The 10416-nt window shown below is 45.4% G+C and overlaps 1 protein-coding gene across 2 annotated transcripts in view; it reads left to right on the top strand.

Moving 5' to 3' along the window:
* The first annotated feature begins 582 nt into the window (after positions 1–582).
* Znf366 (zinc finger protein 366) overlaps positions 583–10416 on the top strand; it is a 65588-nt gene continuing 55754 nt past the window's right edge. The window contains exon 1 of one of the 2 annotated variants that reach the window (XR_003714243.1): positions 583–824. The gene's annotated coding sequence lies outside the window, so the exon portion shown is untranslated. The remainder of the gene's footprint in view (positions 825–10416) is intronic. The other variant, XM_028790221.1, reaches the window with a different exon arrangement.

Below are 10416 nucleotides of genomic sequence, written 5' to 3'. Positions count from 1 at the left end.
ATTAACCATGGCTGGCAACACCACGCTAAGTGGCTTCTTTTCCTTTTTCGTCCATCAGCAAAGATGGAACTGGACTTGGCCCAGTGCACAGAGCTCAGTGGGCACTGCATAAATCTGCTGTTTGATTGTGAGGAACTTGAAGGACCTAGAGCCAGCCAAGGAACTGGAGCAATGCTGGTGTTTCAAAGCAGCTAGGAAAAGTCAAAAAGGCCTGAGTGGTCAGCCACTGTGCCCTTTGGTAAAGGCTGCAGGTTCCCTCTTGGTTAGCACAGCAGCCCAAACTTTCCCCAGCTGAGAGTCAGAGTTGACACGACATGATTTGTTCCTTTTGGGCTGTGTCAGTTCTGCAAGCCAGATACCAGAGGCTGTGACCAGGAGAGCCTGCGTTTGTTTGGACAGGACAGGACCACTCAGGAGTTTTCATGTCACGAAAGCTGCCAGGGCAGAGGGCCTATTTGAGGAATTCATTTTTGTAAAGATTTTCTTTCTTTCTTCCCCCTCCCCTTCCAACATTTTGTTTAAGAGAAAATGAGATGTCTATCTTCTGTTTCCTTATTTTTTTTTCAGGAAAGCGAAGGGTTGTTGACTTCCGCCCTCTCCCCTCCCTTCCTTCCTTCTTCCCGAAGGTACTCATCTGAGAAAAAGAGAACGGAGTATTGTTCCTGTTCTCCTTCTTAAGTCATTTGAAACACTGTCCCTGCGAGTTCTTTAAGTTCCCTGCAATCGGTACACAAGAGAAAGAGGGAGAGAGAGACAGGGAAAGACAGAGACAACGAGAGACCAGGTAAAGCAGTGGGGCTGCTGCCTCTCAGCCTCAGGAGCTGGTAAGTGACCATGTACTCCTTTCTACCTTCACTTCAATGTCCTTGCAGTGGAGGCTGACCTGGAATCTTCCACAGAAACCACCTCCCTGGTCTGCTCTTTAATCAAAAGGTGTGACTGATGGCTGGCCTAGAGTGTACGCTCATGCCTCTTTGCAGAAGAGAATACTAATACTTTGTAGAGCTTGGCAGAAGTGGAGATGGAATTGTGTTGGGGCTGAGGAAGTCGCTGTGTTAAATCGGAATTGCTTTGTCAGAGGCAACTTGGGTTAACTGGGAACCATTGGGACATGTGGTATGCCCCACTGGAGTGGGTCACAGCTCCCAGGACTGCATCCTGGGAAACCTCTTGGAGTGTCTGTTGAGAACTATGATTCACCCAGGGGTTTTGGTATATTGTCTGACTTGAGGTGTCTTTCTCCTGATTTTTTTTCTCTCCATTCTGTAGTTCACCTCCCCAAAGAGAACTGTTCATGTATGACTGTTGCTCTGTCCCCGAGGTAGGAGGGAGAGGAAGGGAATACCTCTTTGAAATAGTGCTGCGTGTGGGAGGTTCAGGAGATAGGTGCCCCATGTGGGTTAAATGTAAATGTACCATCCACTGTCAATGCAGGGTGTCATGTGTCACACAAAGGAAGACAGGGATTTGAGGGCATATAACTTCAGTTTTGGCAATTAGTGTGCTACCGGAGTGAGAGGATTTAGAGTGATTGCTTGTGTCAGGAAGAATGAAAAGCTAAGCCACGGATGCAATTGAAAAATAGTCACCCAGAGCCTGCTTTTCTAAAGCACCAAATAGAACACAGCAAGGTAGTCGGGCTTATATATGCATGCACTGTGCCACCAGCGGTTGAATGTCTAAGATGCTTCCATTGCGTTTGTCAGAGAGGATAATATTACCAAGAACTTATTATGGCAAGCCAAGAGGGAGCCGGCATCACACTGTCAAAAATAGGTTAGCAAGGTCAAGCCAAGACTGGGGCATGGCTGCTATTAATAATTTAATCCAGTGAGGTGCTGGATGGGTAGAAGGCAGAGACTATTCGTACTTCTCAAACCATCCATTCCTATGGTATATACGAGTTGAAATCCTCAGGGTATGAGCAGCATAATAAAAGTAATTTGACGTTTTAAAATTAATTCGGCCAGATTATGTTTTAACCACAATTGAGTAATTAATCTTTATTTGGAACTGAGCTGTCACCGTAATGAGGATGAGACAGTCTCGTAGAACTGGATGGTTAATGGTAGGGTTTGTTCTGTTAACAGATGAATTTTTTTTTTTAAGAGACTTTCTCTAGAATCTCTATAAAACAAGCTACATGAAAGAAACAGGATCAGCAGTTGCCCCTTAAGGATGCAAATGAGAGTGTAACAATAGTGGCCAGCGGCGCCCAGCTCTCCCAGGGGTACCCAGCTCTCCCCACGGCGCCCAGCTCTCCCAGCGGTGCCTAGCTCTCCCCACGGTGCCCAGCTCTCCCCACGGTGCCCAGCTCTCCCCGCGGTGCCCAGCTCTCCCAGTGGTGCCCAGCTCTCCCAATGGCGCCCAGCTCTCCCCGCGGTGCCCAGCTCTCCCCGTGGTGCCCAGCTCTCCCAGCAGTGCCCAGCTCCCCCAGGGGTACCCAGCTCTCCCCACGGTGCCCAGCTCTCCCAGTGGTGCCCAGCTCTCCCACACCTGCCCCAGCCACCACATGCTCATGCATCTCAGGGCAGCAGCTTCCAGGGCATTTTGCGTTAGTATTCACCAATTGCGACCCCAGTAGAATTGCGGGACAGAACGCAATCCTGCCTGGCTCCTTTCGGTTTCATTTCTCCTGATATTATGAATGCCATGTCAGATGGGATGCAATGGGGAGACAAACAGCTTCAGGGCTACTCTATTTAAAGACAAGTCAGGCAAATGTGGGGAAGACTATGTTTGCTGTGTTCCTTCCTGGGGGCCAAGACTAAGAAGCTAGGAGTCATTGTCAGGATAGCTCCTGGATACTGTGGGGGTAGGGGTGGGGTTCAGGAAAAACTCCTTCAGCGACATTAGCTTAGGTCACTGCTACTCAATCTATCTTTTTCTCAACTCCAAAGAAAGAGTTGACATGTGTGGAAATTTCCAGAGCGATTCCTCTTTAGGGACATCATAGGCTCCTCTTTGATAGCATGGGAAATTCCAGTTCAGAACGATCCAGAACCTAGTTCATACAATTGTTTACTAATTAATTTTATGCCAAAATGGCACCATTTTAATAATAGCTAAATTATGGTACCAATGGCTAAATTACCAATGTGTCATCTGCATTCCAGGGATGTTAAGGGTTGAACTTAGGGTGTGTGCTAGGTACAAGTTCTTCTCCTAGTCTCTGCCCCATGCTTAGTTAAATACTGTTTAGATCACATCATGGTCTGTACCCCACAGGGCTATGTGTGCATGCATGTCTCAAGTCAGAGCAAGCAGAGTGTGAAGAGGACTGGACACAGAGAAACAAATTGAGCTTGTGTTTCAAATTTGTCATTCACTCATGGAGGGGTTTAGATCAGGTCTCTAACCTAAGTCTGTGTCTCCCAAATGTAAAACTGCTTTAACACAATATGTTCTGAGGATTGAGTGAACTCATGGCTAGGAAGCAGCTAGCCCAATACTCAAGAACTCTCAGGAGTCAGCCAGTTTTGGCTGTGATCTTTTTCAGAGTCATATATTAATACTTAGGTGGCCTGTGTTTGGACAAATTGAGAGACTAAATTCCTGTCGTGTATTTATTCTTGTTTGATACTATACCAAAAATCTCTCAGAAGAGATCATTCTTTATAGTTTTCAAGTTGGGCACACACTGAGTACCCCTATTCCGAGCCTTGAAATCACATGACACAAAAGTCTGGTATTGTTGGACATGCTAATCGTCCATGTCTTGAAGGCAGCTGCACTCCAGCCTTCACTGATGGCAAAGGCTTCCCTTGGGACCAAACTTCTGCACTGAGATGCACGTGGGAAGAGCTGAATGATGCTGCAGACATTTGTACTTCCTTCCACCCACTTCCCCATGTTCACGGTTTTCACTGCGGTGACCTTTTCCCTGGCTATGCAGGACTGCAGACACTCATTCTGAAGATGATGGTGGCCGTGCCACAACTCGGAGGGGGGAGGAGCAAGTGGAAGCGACACAAGGAGCTGCTCCCCCTTCCTAACCATCAGCTGCAAGCTCTCACCCCCAGATTCCTCAGTAGGAAGGTGTCAGCCAGCACTGGGTGTGTGCACTGGGTCCGGGAGGAGGCGCCTGTGAACCAACTGTCGTTTCTCTTTCTCTCTAAGCTTCACCACCAGCAAGTCTGTTAGCTCATCAAGTAAAAATGATACTTTTATTTAGTTCCCAAACTTCCCTCCCTCCACCTTCCAAAAACAAAACAGGCAACACCGAAATGAGCCGGACTCTATTACCCAAAGCCCAAGTTCTTGAGACACTTGCTTTAGAGTAAAGGTTCTGATACAATGGAGACTGATTCAGACACCAACCTAAGAAAAACAATTTTGAGCTGGGCACTCCACACCTCTGTGAAAAAGTGCCTTTCAGTGTGGGGTGGTGATGGAGATAAAGACCAGGTCAGAAGCCAGAATATATATGTGTTCTGATCCAGCCTCTGCCACTCCCTTATCAGATTTCTTTACTAGCTCAGACCTCCGTTTTCTGTGTGGAGATGGCAGGGCTGGATAAGGTCAAAAATGAGAGTAAGTGAGAACCACAGGAGAGGGACCGGCTTCTGTCATTTGTCATACCAGGGTCTAGAACAGCACATAGCATAAAATGATGCAAAACAAATATTTGTTGAATAGTTGAATTATAAACAAATGGGCTGTTCAGTGGAATGAGCTCTCTTTATGTAATGCCAAATGAAGCAATTAATTAGTTAAGGGAGGAAAAAAACAGGTCAAGCTTTGGGCCGAAGGAAGGTCTAGCTAACCTCACACTGCCAGCTTGGCAGTTCTACACTGGAGCAGACTGGAATTCTATGGGTTTTTTCTACTGTAACATAAGGGACCACTGTGCGAGTATTAAAGGGTCTCGATGACAGGTAACCCGTCTACTTGCTCATGGGAGATACATACTTATCGGAGAGATACACCAAGACACCATTGGCTGTGTTTTACATTCCATTCATCTTCTGGGCAGATGATGGGTTAGCAAATTGTTTTTGGCAAGAGAAAGAATGACTGTTTGTTTTCCCTTGACTGTAGAGCTATGAGGCAGGATTCGCCTTGAGAGAATGAGCACAACACTCTTGTGAATATTGAAGGCAAGGCTGTGCATGCAAATTAAAGGAGGTCGTGGCTGGGCGAGCACAGCACACCATGGTGCAAACTCAGGAGAGAAGTGGGAGACCCTTGTTGAATGCGTTTCACTTCGTTAAAACCTGTCAAGATAGGCAAAAAATGGCTGGTTTCAGCCTCACATTTATTTGGCAAATTTAGAGTCGAAAATAGAAATGTTTGACAGTCAGTTGGGATTGGAGGTGATATTCATTACATTTGACAACGGGGCCCAGGGTTTCTACTATTATAGTAGGGCCCGAAAAAATGCTGTCTGTTTGTGTTGATGAACCCTGTGTCCTTAGGACCAGGGCTAACAAGCAAAAGCTGTTCTGGTCCATTCACCTGTTTTCTTTTATAAACCATGGCCCCACGTTGATCTAATTCTCTGTGTCTCTGGGTACCAAGTCAGGGACTGATGTAACCAGAGATCATATTTGTGGCAGAGTCCTGACCAGGTTTCGACGTGCTCAGAGCTTCACGTGCATCACAGCATCCTGCTGTAGGTGGCAGGGGTCTTTCTCTTTCATCTTCAACTTGAGAGTTTCCCCAAAGTGATGTTACTTCCTCATTAAGAAAGGAAGGGCGTCTGTAGCTGACATACAGATTGGCACACTTAAAAGTTGCCACACTCCTTCAGGCAGGACCCTGAAGTGTGGCCCAAGGATCCCAAAAAGGACATCACCTAAAAGCCTGTTAGTAATGTGGACCCTCAGGCCCCACCCCAGACCTGCTGGTCTCTTTTAACCATTGAACCCCAAAGCATTGTCCTACATGATTCTGCTTTGTGTTCTAATCCAGGCAGCACCAGCATAGGGGGTTTACTGCTGTACACAGGGGGATGCAGGCCCGTTTCAGCATCACAACACCATCCGTTAACTGTGACCCTGTCTAAGACAATAGGACTGTGTTTCAACAGCCCTGTTGCTAGATCACTCTCTCTTCTGTTCAGCTTGGAGCAACATTGGATGTGCATGTTGTAGTATCAACAAGCAAACAGACTCCTCCCCAAAGATCACAATCTTTAGGGGGTACCAGTCCAGGGTACTGTTTTCTAGTGTGCCTTAGGTATCAACAATCAAAGTTACCCAGGGCAGATCCCTTCTGGAAGATAGCAGGAATCTGGGGTGGGGGAGCAAAGCAAGGCTCTGCCGGTTGCCCAAGCCAGCATCCCAGGAAGGAGAAACCCAAAGGCCAAGCAGTGGTGACAATCTGGGGACACAATACTCTAAAAAGGAGATCTGCCATTACAGTAGTCTGAGAACCAATTAAATGAAACTGTTGGGTTTAATTTCTAGCACAGAAAAAGACAGCTAAAATTAAGAGAGATGGGGGAGAAGTAGGAAAGAAGGAGGGAGAGGAGGACAGACAGAGGGACAGGGAGAGGGAGAGAGCTCTGCTAGTGTCTTCTCTTCTCTGGAAATCTCCAGAATGAGGACATCAAACCCCGCTGTCAGACCAGAGTCTCAGGGATTCTGTGTCCAGCATCAGAGCCAAAGGGGAGATGCCAGGACACATACCTCACTCCTCTCATCTAGAAAAGTCTGCGGAAAGAATCCTTAGAGTTTCCTTTTTGCTGGGGACTCAACGTTCTCTCTCAGAACAGAAGTCAAGAAGGGGCTATTGTTGGAGGGGTGGGGAAAGGAAGCGGCGGAAGGAGCAAGGGAGAGGACAGGAAGAGCCTCTGCTCGATGCAGCGGGGACCCAAGAGGCCTCTGCCTGGAGGGACCCAGTGGCTTCTCCTTCACTGGCCCACGTCCACAGCAGTGCGGGGAGCAGAGGAGCTTTGGGGGTTTCAACTCTCCAGTGGGGCATCTGTTGCAGCAGGGCCCAATGCTTTTTTTTTTTTCTGACCTGTCTTTAGTTGTGGCATCCCTCTCTACCAATTGGTTCTCAATGGGAGTAAAATAACAAAGAACAGGATCATCCAGCATTGAGATTAAAATGTGTATATTGATCCACTGTGAATACTCCGGAGTTCTGTGCTTAGTCTGTTGAGACGAAGTTCCTAAAATACTGGAATGGGGGTTTGTGGGACGAGAAGAATGTTTGAAGTCCTAAGACTTTTTTGGGGGGGGAGGTTTTACAAGACTCATCTACTGTGGCTATCATCTTTTCATCCCCCTATAGAACACCGGTAACGCACATGCAATTGGGCATCCCCTCCCATCCGACCCAGAGCCCTCATGGTACACCAGTCTTTCTTGTGCAATCTCTTGTCTCTGGTCATGGGTCAGAGAACTTCAGAAACAGAGTATCATCTCCTGGCTGCAGCCTAGGCCCCAGATCTGAGCTTGCAGGTTGAGCCTAGCTTTTAGAAAAGAAGGCCCTGCCTAACTTACTGTTTGGAAGAAGATGAACCCATTCCGTTTGTCTCCAAAACCTTTCCCTGTCACAGGGCAGTGCAGTGTGACTTAGGCTAACTCCCTTATGCCCTGAGTCTCCCCTAATAGAAGAATGTCTCAGTGTTATATCTGTAGTGTGTGCCTCTGAGGATGTTTTCCATGGAGCAAATCCCACTCCATTTTCTGGATGTAAATACTAAATGTATTTGTTCTGCAATTCCCTTGGCTGTCTTGGAAGGGAGACCTGGTTTACTGCTGCCCCGTGTGAACCTGGCTCAGAGTCTTACACACACAGTCTGTAAAAGCACCAGCCTATTCAAAATCACCAGTCTTCATAGAAGACGAAGAATCCAAGGATTAACCATAAATTAATTATTTGACTTGAGAACATCATAACTGAGAAGAAGGGCTGATTCTTAGTCCTCTACACACCGAGCTTCATGCATTTTCCTTGGTGGCGTTTGCTAGAATTTGAATTTCATTAGTGTGAGGCGCCAGGAGAAGGCCAGAGATGAGCTAAGGGCTCCTGTAAACAATTCATAAAGTGTTTCATCTGCTCTCCTGTGTGAGGCCGAGGAGAGAGTAAGAGTCATGAGAATCAGACAGCTATTTGAGAAAAACAAACCCTCTTCATGCTGTATCTCTCAAATGAAAATAAATTTCAAATAGACCAGAGGCATCAACCATTAAAATCAAAACATACTATGACTCTAAAGTTGTATTACCATGTTGTCTTTTAAAACTGAAAGAGCAGGGAGTGGGAAGGTGGCTTAAGGGTTAAGGAAGGGTTTTTGCTGCTCTTCCAGAGGACCTAAGCAACCCATGACAGATGGCACATAACTGCCTGTTATTCCAACTCCAGGGAATCAGACACTTCTCCTGGTCTCCATGGATACTGCACTCAAGTGAATAAAACCATTCTCTCTCTCTCTCTCTCTCTCTCTCTCTCTCTCTCTCTCTCTTTCTCTAAACACATAATCCCAGCTCTTGGGAAGCACTGAAAGACAGATCTCTCTGAGTTCGAGGCCAACCTAGCCTACATATGGAGTTTCAGACAAGTCAGGGCCGCTTAATGAGACCCTGTCAAAAAATGTTTTTTAACCCTTACACGAATGCATAAAACATTAGAACAAATGAGAGATTCATGTTTTTGAATCCAAGATTAGGGAAGCTCTTTCCAGTTTGACCCAGAGGAAGCCTGGGTACTTATTCTACATTTTATTGCATCACAACAAAAGGCTTCTTCAGTCCTGAGCTCAATAAACAAACAACCAGAAAGAAACCTGTGGGAACATTTGCAGAGTGTATCACATAATGCTTTACGGAAACAGAAACAGGAGGAAATGGCACAAAACACACTTCACATAAAATGAAATGTAGCTGACTTGTAAACATGTAAAAAATGAACAATACACAACCCATTTCATAATAGGAAAACACAAACCCAGATGTCAGCTTCCACCCATATGACTGACACAGATAACACTTTTACCACACTTGTGTCTGGGCTCTGCTGTGACCTAAAAATATCAGATTTCTAAATGAAAAATGTTTGTAACCTCGGTTGGACAAAGATGTTTTATTATGACACACACACAAAAAAATCAATTGACATAATGGATAAGTTGGAATTTAACAAAAACTAAAAGAAGTTTGTTCTTAAAGAAAAGGATAGCATTAGAAAAATGAAGTGTCACAAAGTAGGGGAAATATTTTCAAAACATTACCAGACATTAAAGATTTTATTTCCAGAATATATAAAGAACTGTTTGGACCAGGAGGCAGTGGTGCACGCCTTTAATGCCAGCACTCGGGAGGCAGAGTCAGGTCAAGGCCAGCCTGATCTACAGAGCGAGTTCCAGGACAGCCAGGGATACACAGAGAAAACCTGTCTCGAAACACAAAACAAAACAAAAGTACTGTTTGAATTTAACAATGATACATCAGCCCCACTAACAATGGATGACATTTTCTGAATGTATACTTAAAGAGGAAATACAGAAATGGAAGAGCATTGGCAGACTTGACTCATTCTGGGGTGCTTTTGTGCATGCACTTAAATGTTCCAAGCTAAGAGGATGGACAGAGCAGGCAAGGGTGTGCAGCTTGGACTCTTGCTGAACACCTATTGCGGGAAAGTAAAGGGCACCGACACATTGGAAACAGTATAAGATACATATCCACCATAGAACTCATAATAGGTTTAAATGAAAATTTGACCTAGTCACAACAGAATTGCTTATAAGAGTTTCAAACTGACAATAATCCAATGGGCCATCAGCTGGTTAGTAGAATCTGCCATGTTTATGCGATGGAATACTGCTGGAAAACGGCTTCTGACACAGCCCGCACTGTGCATCTCAGAATCATCCCCTGAATCAAAGGATCCAGGCATAATACTACTGAAGGATACCGACATACAAGAAATGCTGACAGCTTTGATCCATATGAAATTTCTAGAAGCACAAAATGATAGAGGCAGAAATTTGATTTGCGCTTTTCTGGAGCTGGGGTTGGGCGTATAGTAGGTATAACGGAATGTTTGAGACTGATGACATTACTCTAAAGCTGGCTTTTAGTGATAGTTGAGCTTTCTAAAATGCATCACACTGAATATTTAAAAACAGTTTTGTACTATGTAAATTATACCCCAATAAAGTTGAATAAACAACAAGGGCAGGGAGAATTATGCAAATCTCTATAACCTCCTGAAAAAACAATCTCCAACCTGTATGGTTCAGGAAAAGGCCATAATGCCTCAGTCGCGTGGGTGGATCATTTCTGTAAGCAAACCAAAAAGAAAAGTCTAGTTTTTGTTTGCATAGGATATCTCTAGAAATACCATGTCATAGGATATGGTAGACTTGCTAATGGAATTTTGCTTTGGGAAAGAGACTGGAGAGAGAGAGGGAGGGAGGGGGAGGGAGAGGGGGAGGGGGAGAAAGAGAGAGGGAAAGGG

This window comes from Grammomys surdaster, unplaced genomic scaffold (genome assembly GCF_004785775.1).
Source record: "Grammomys surdaster isolate TR1022 unplaced genomic scaffold, NIH_TR_1.0 125876, whole genome shotgun sequence".
NCBI lineage: Eukaryota > Metazoa > Chordata > Mammalia > Rodentia > Muridae > Grammomys > Grammomys surdaster.
This window is presented reverse-complemented; position numbering and strand designations above follow the sequence as displayed.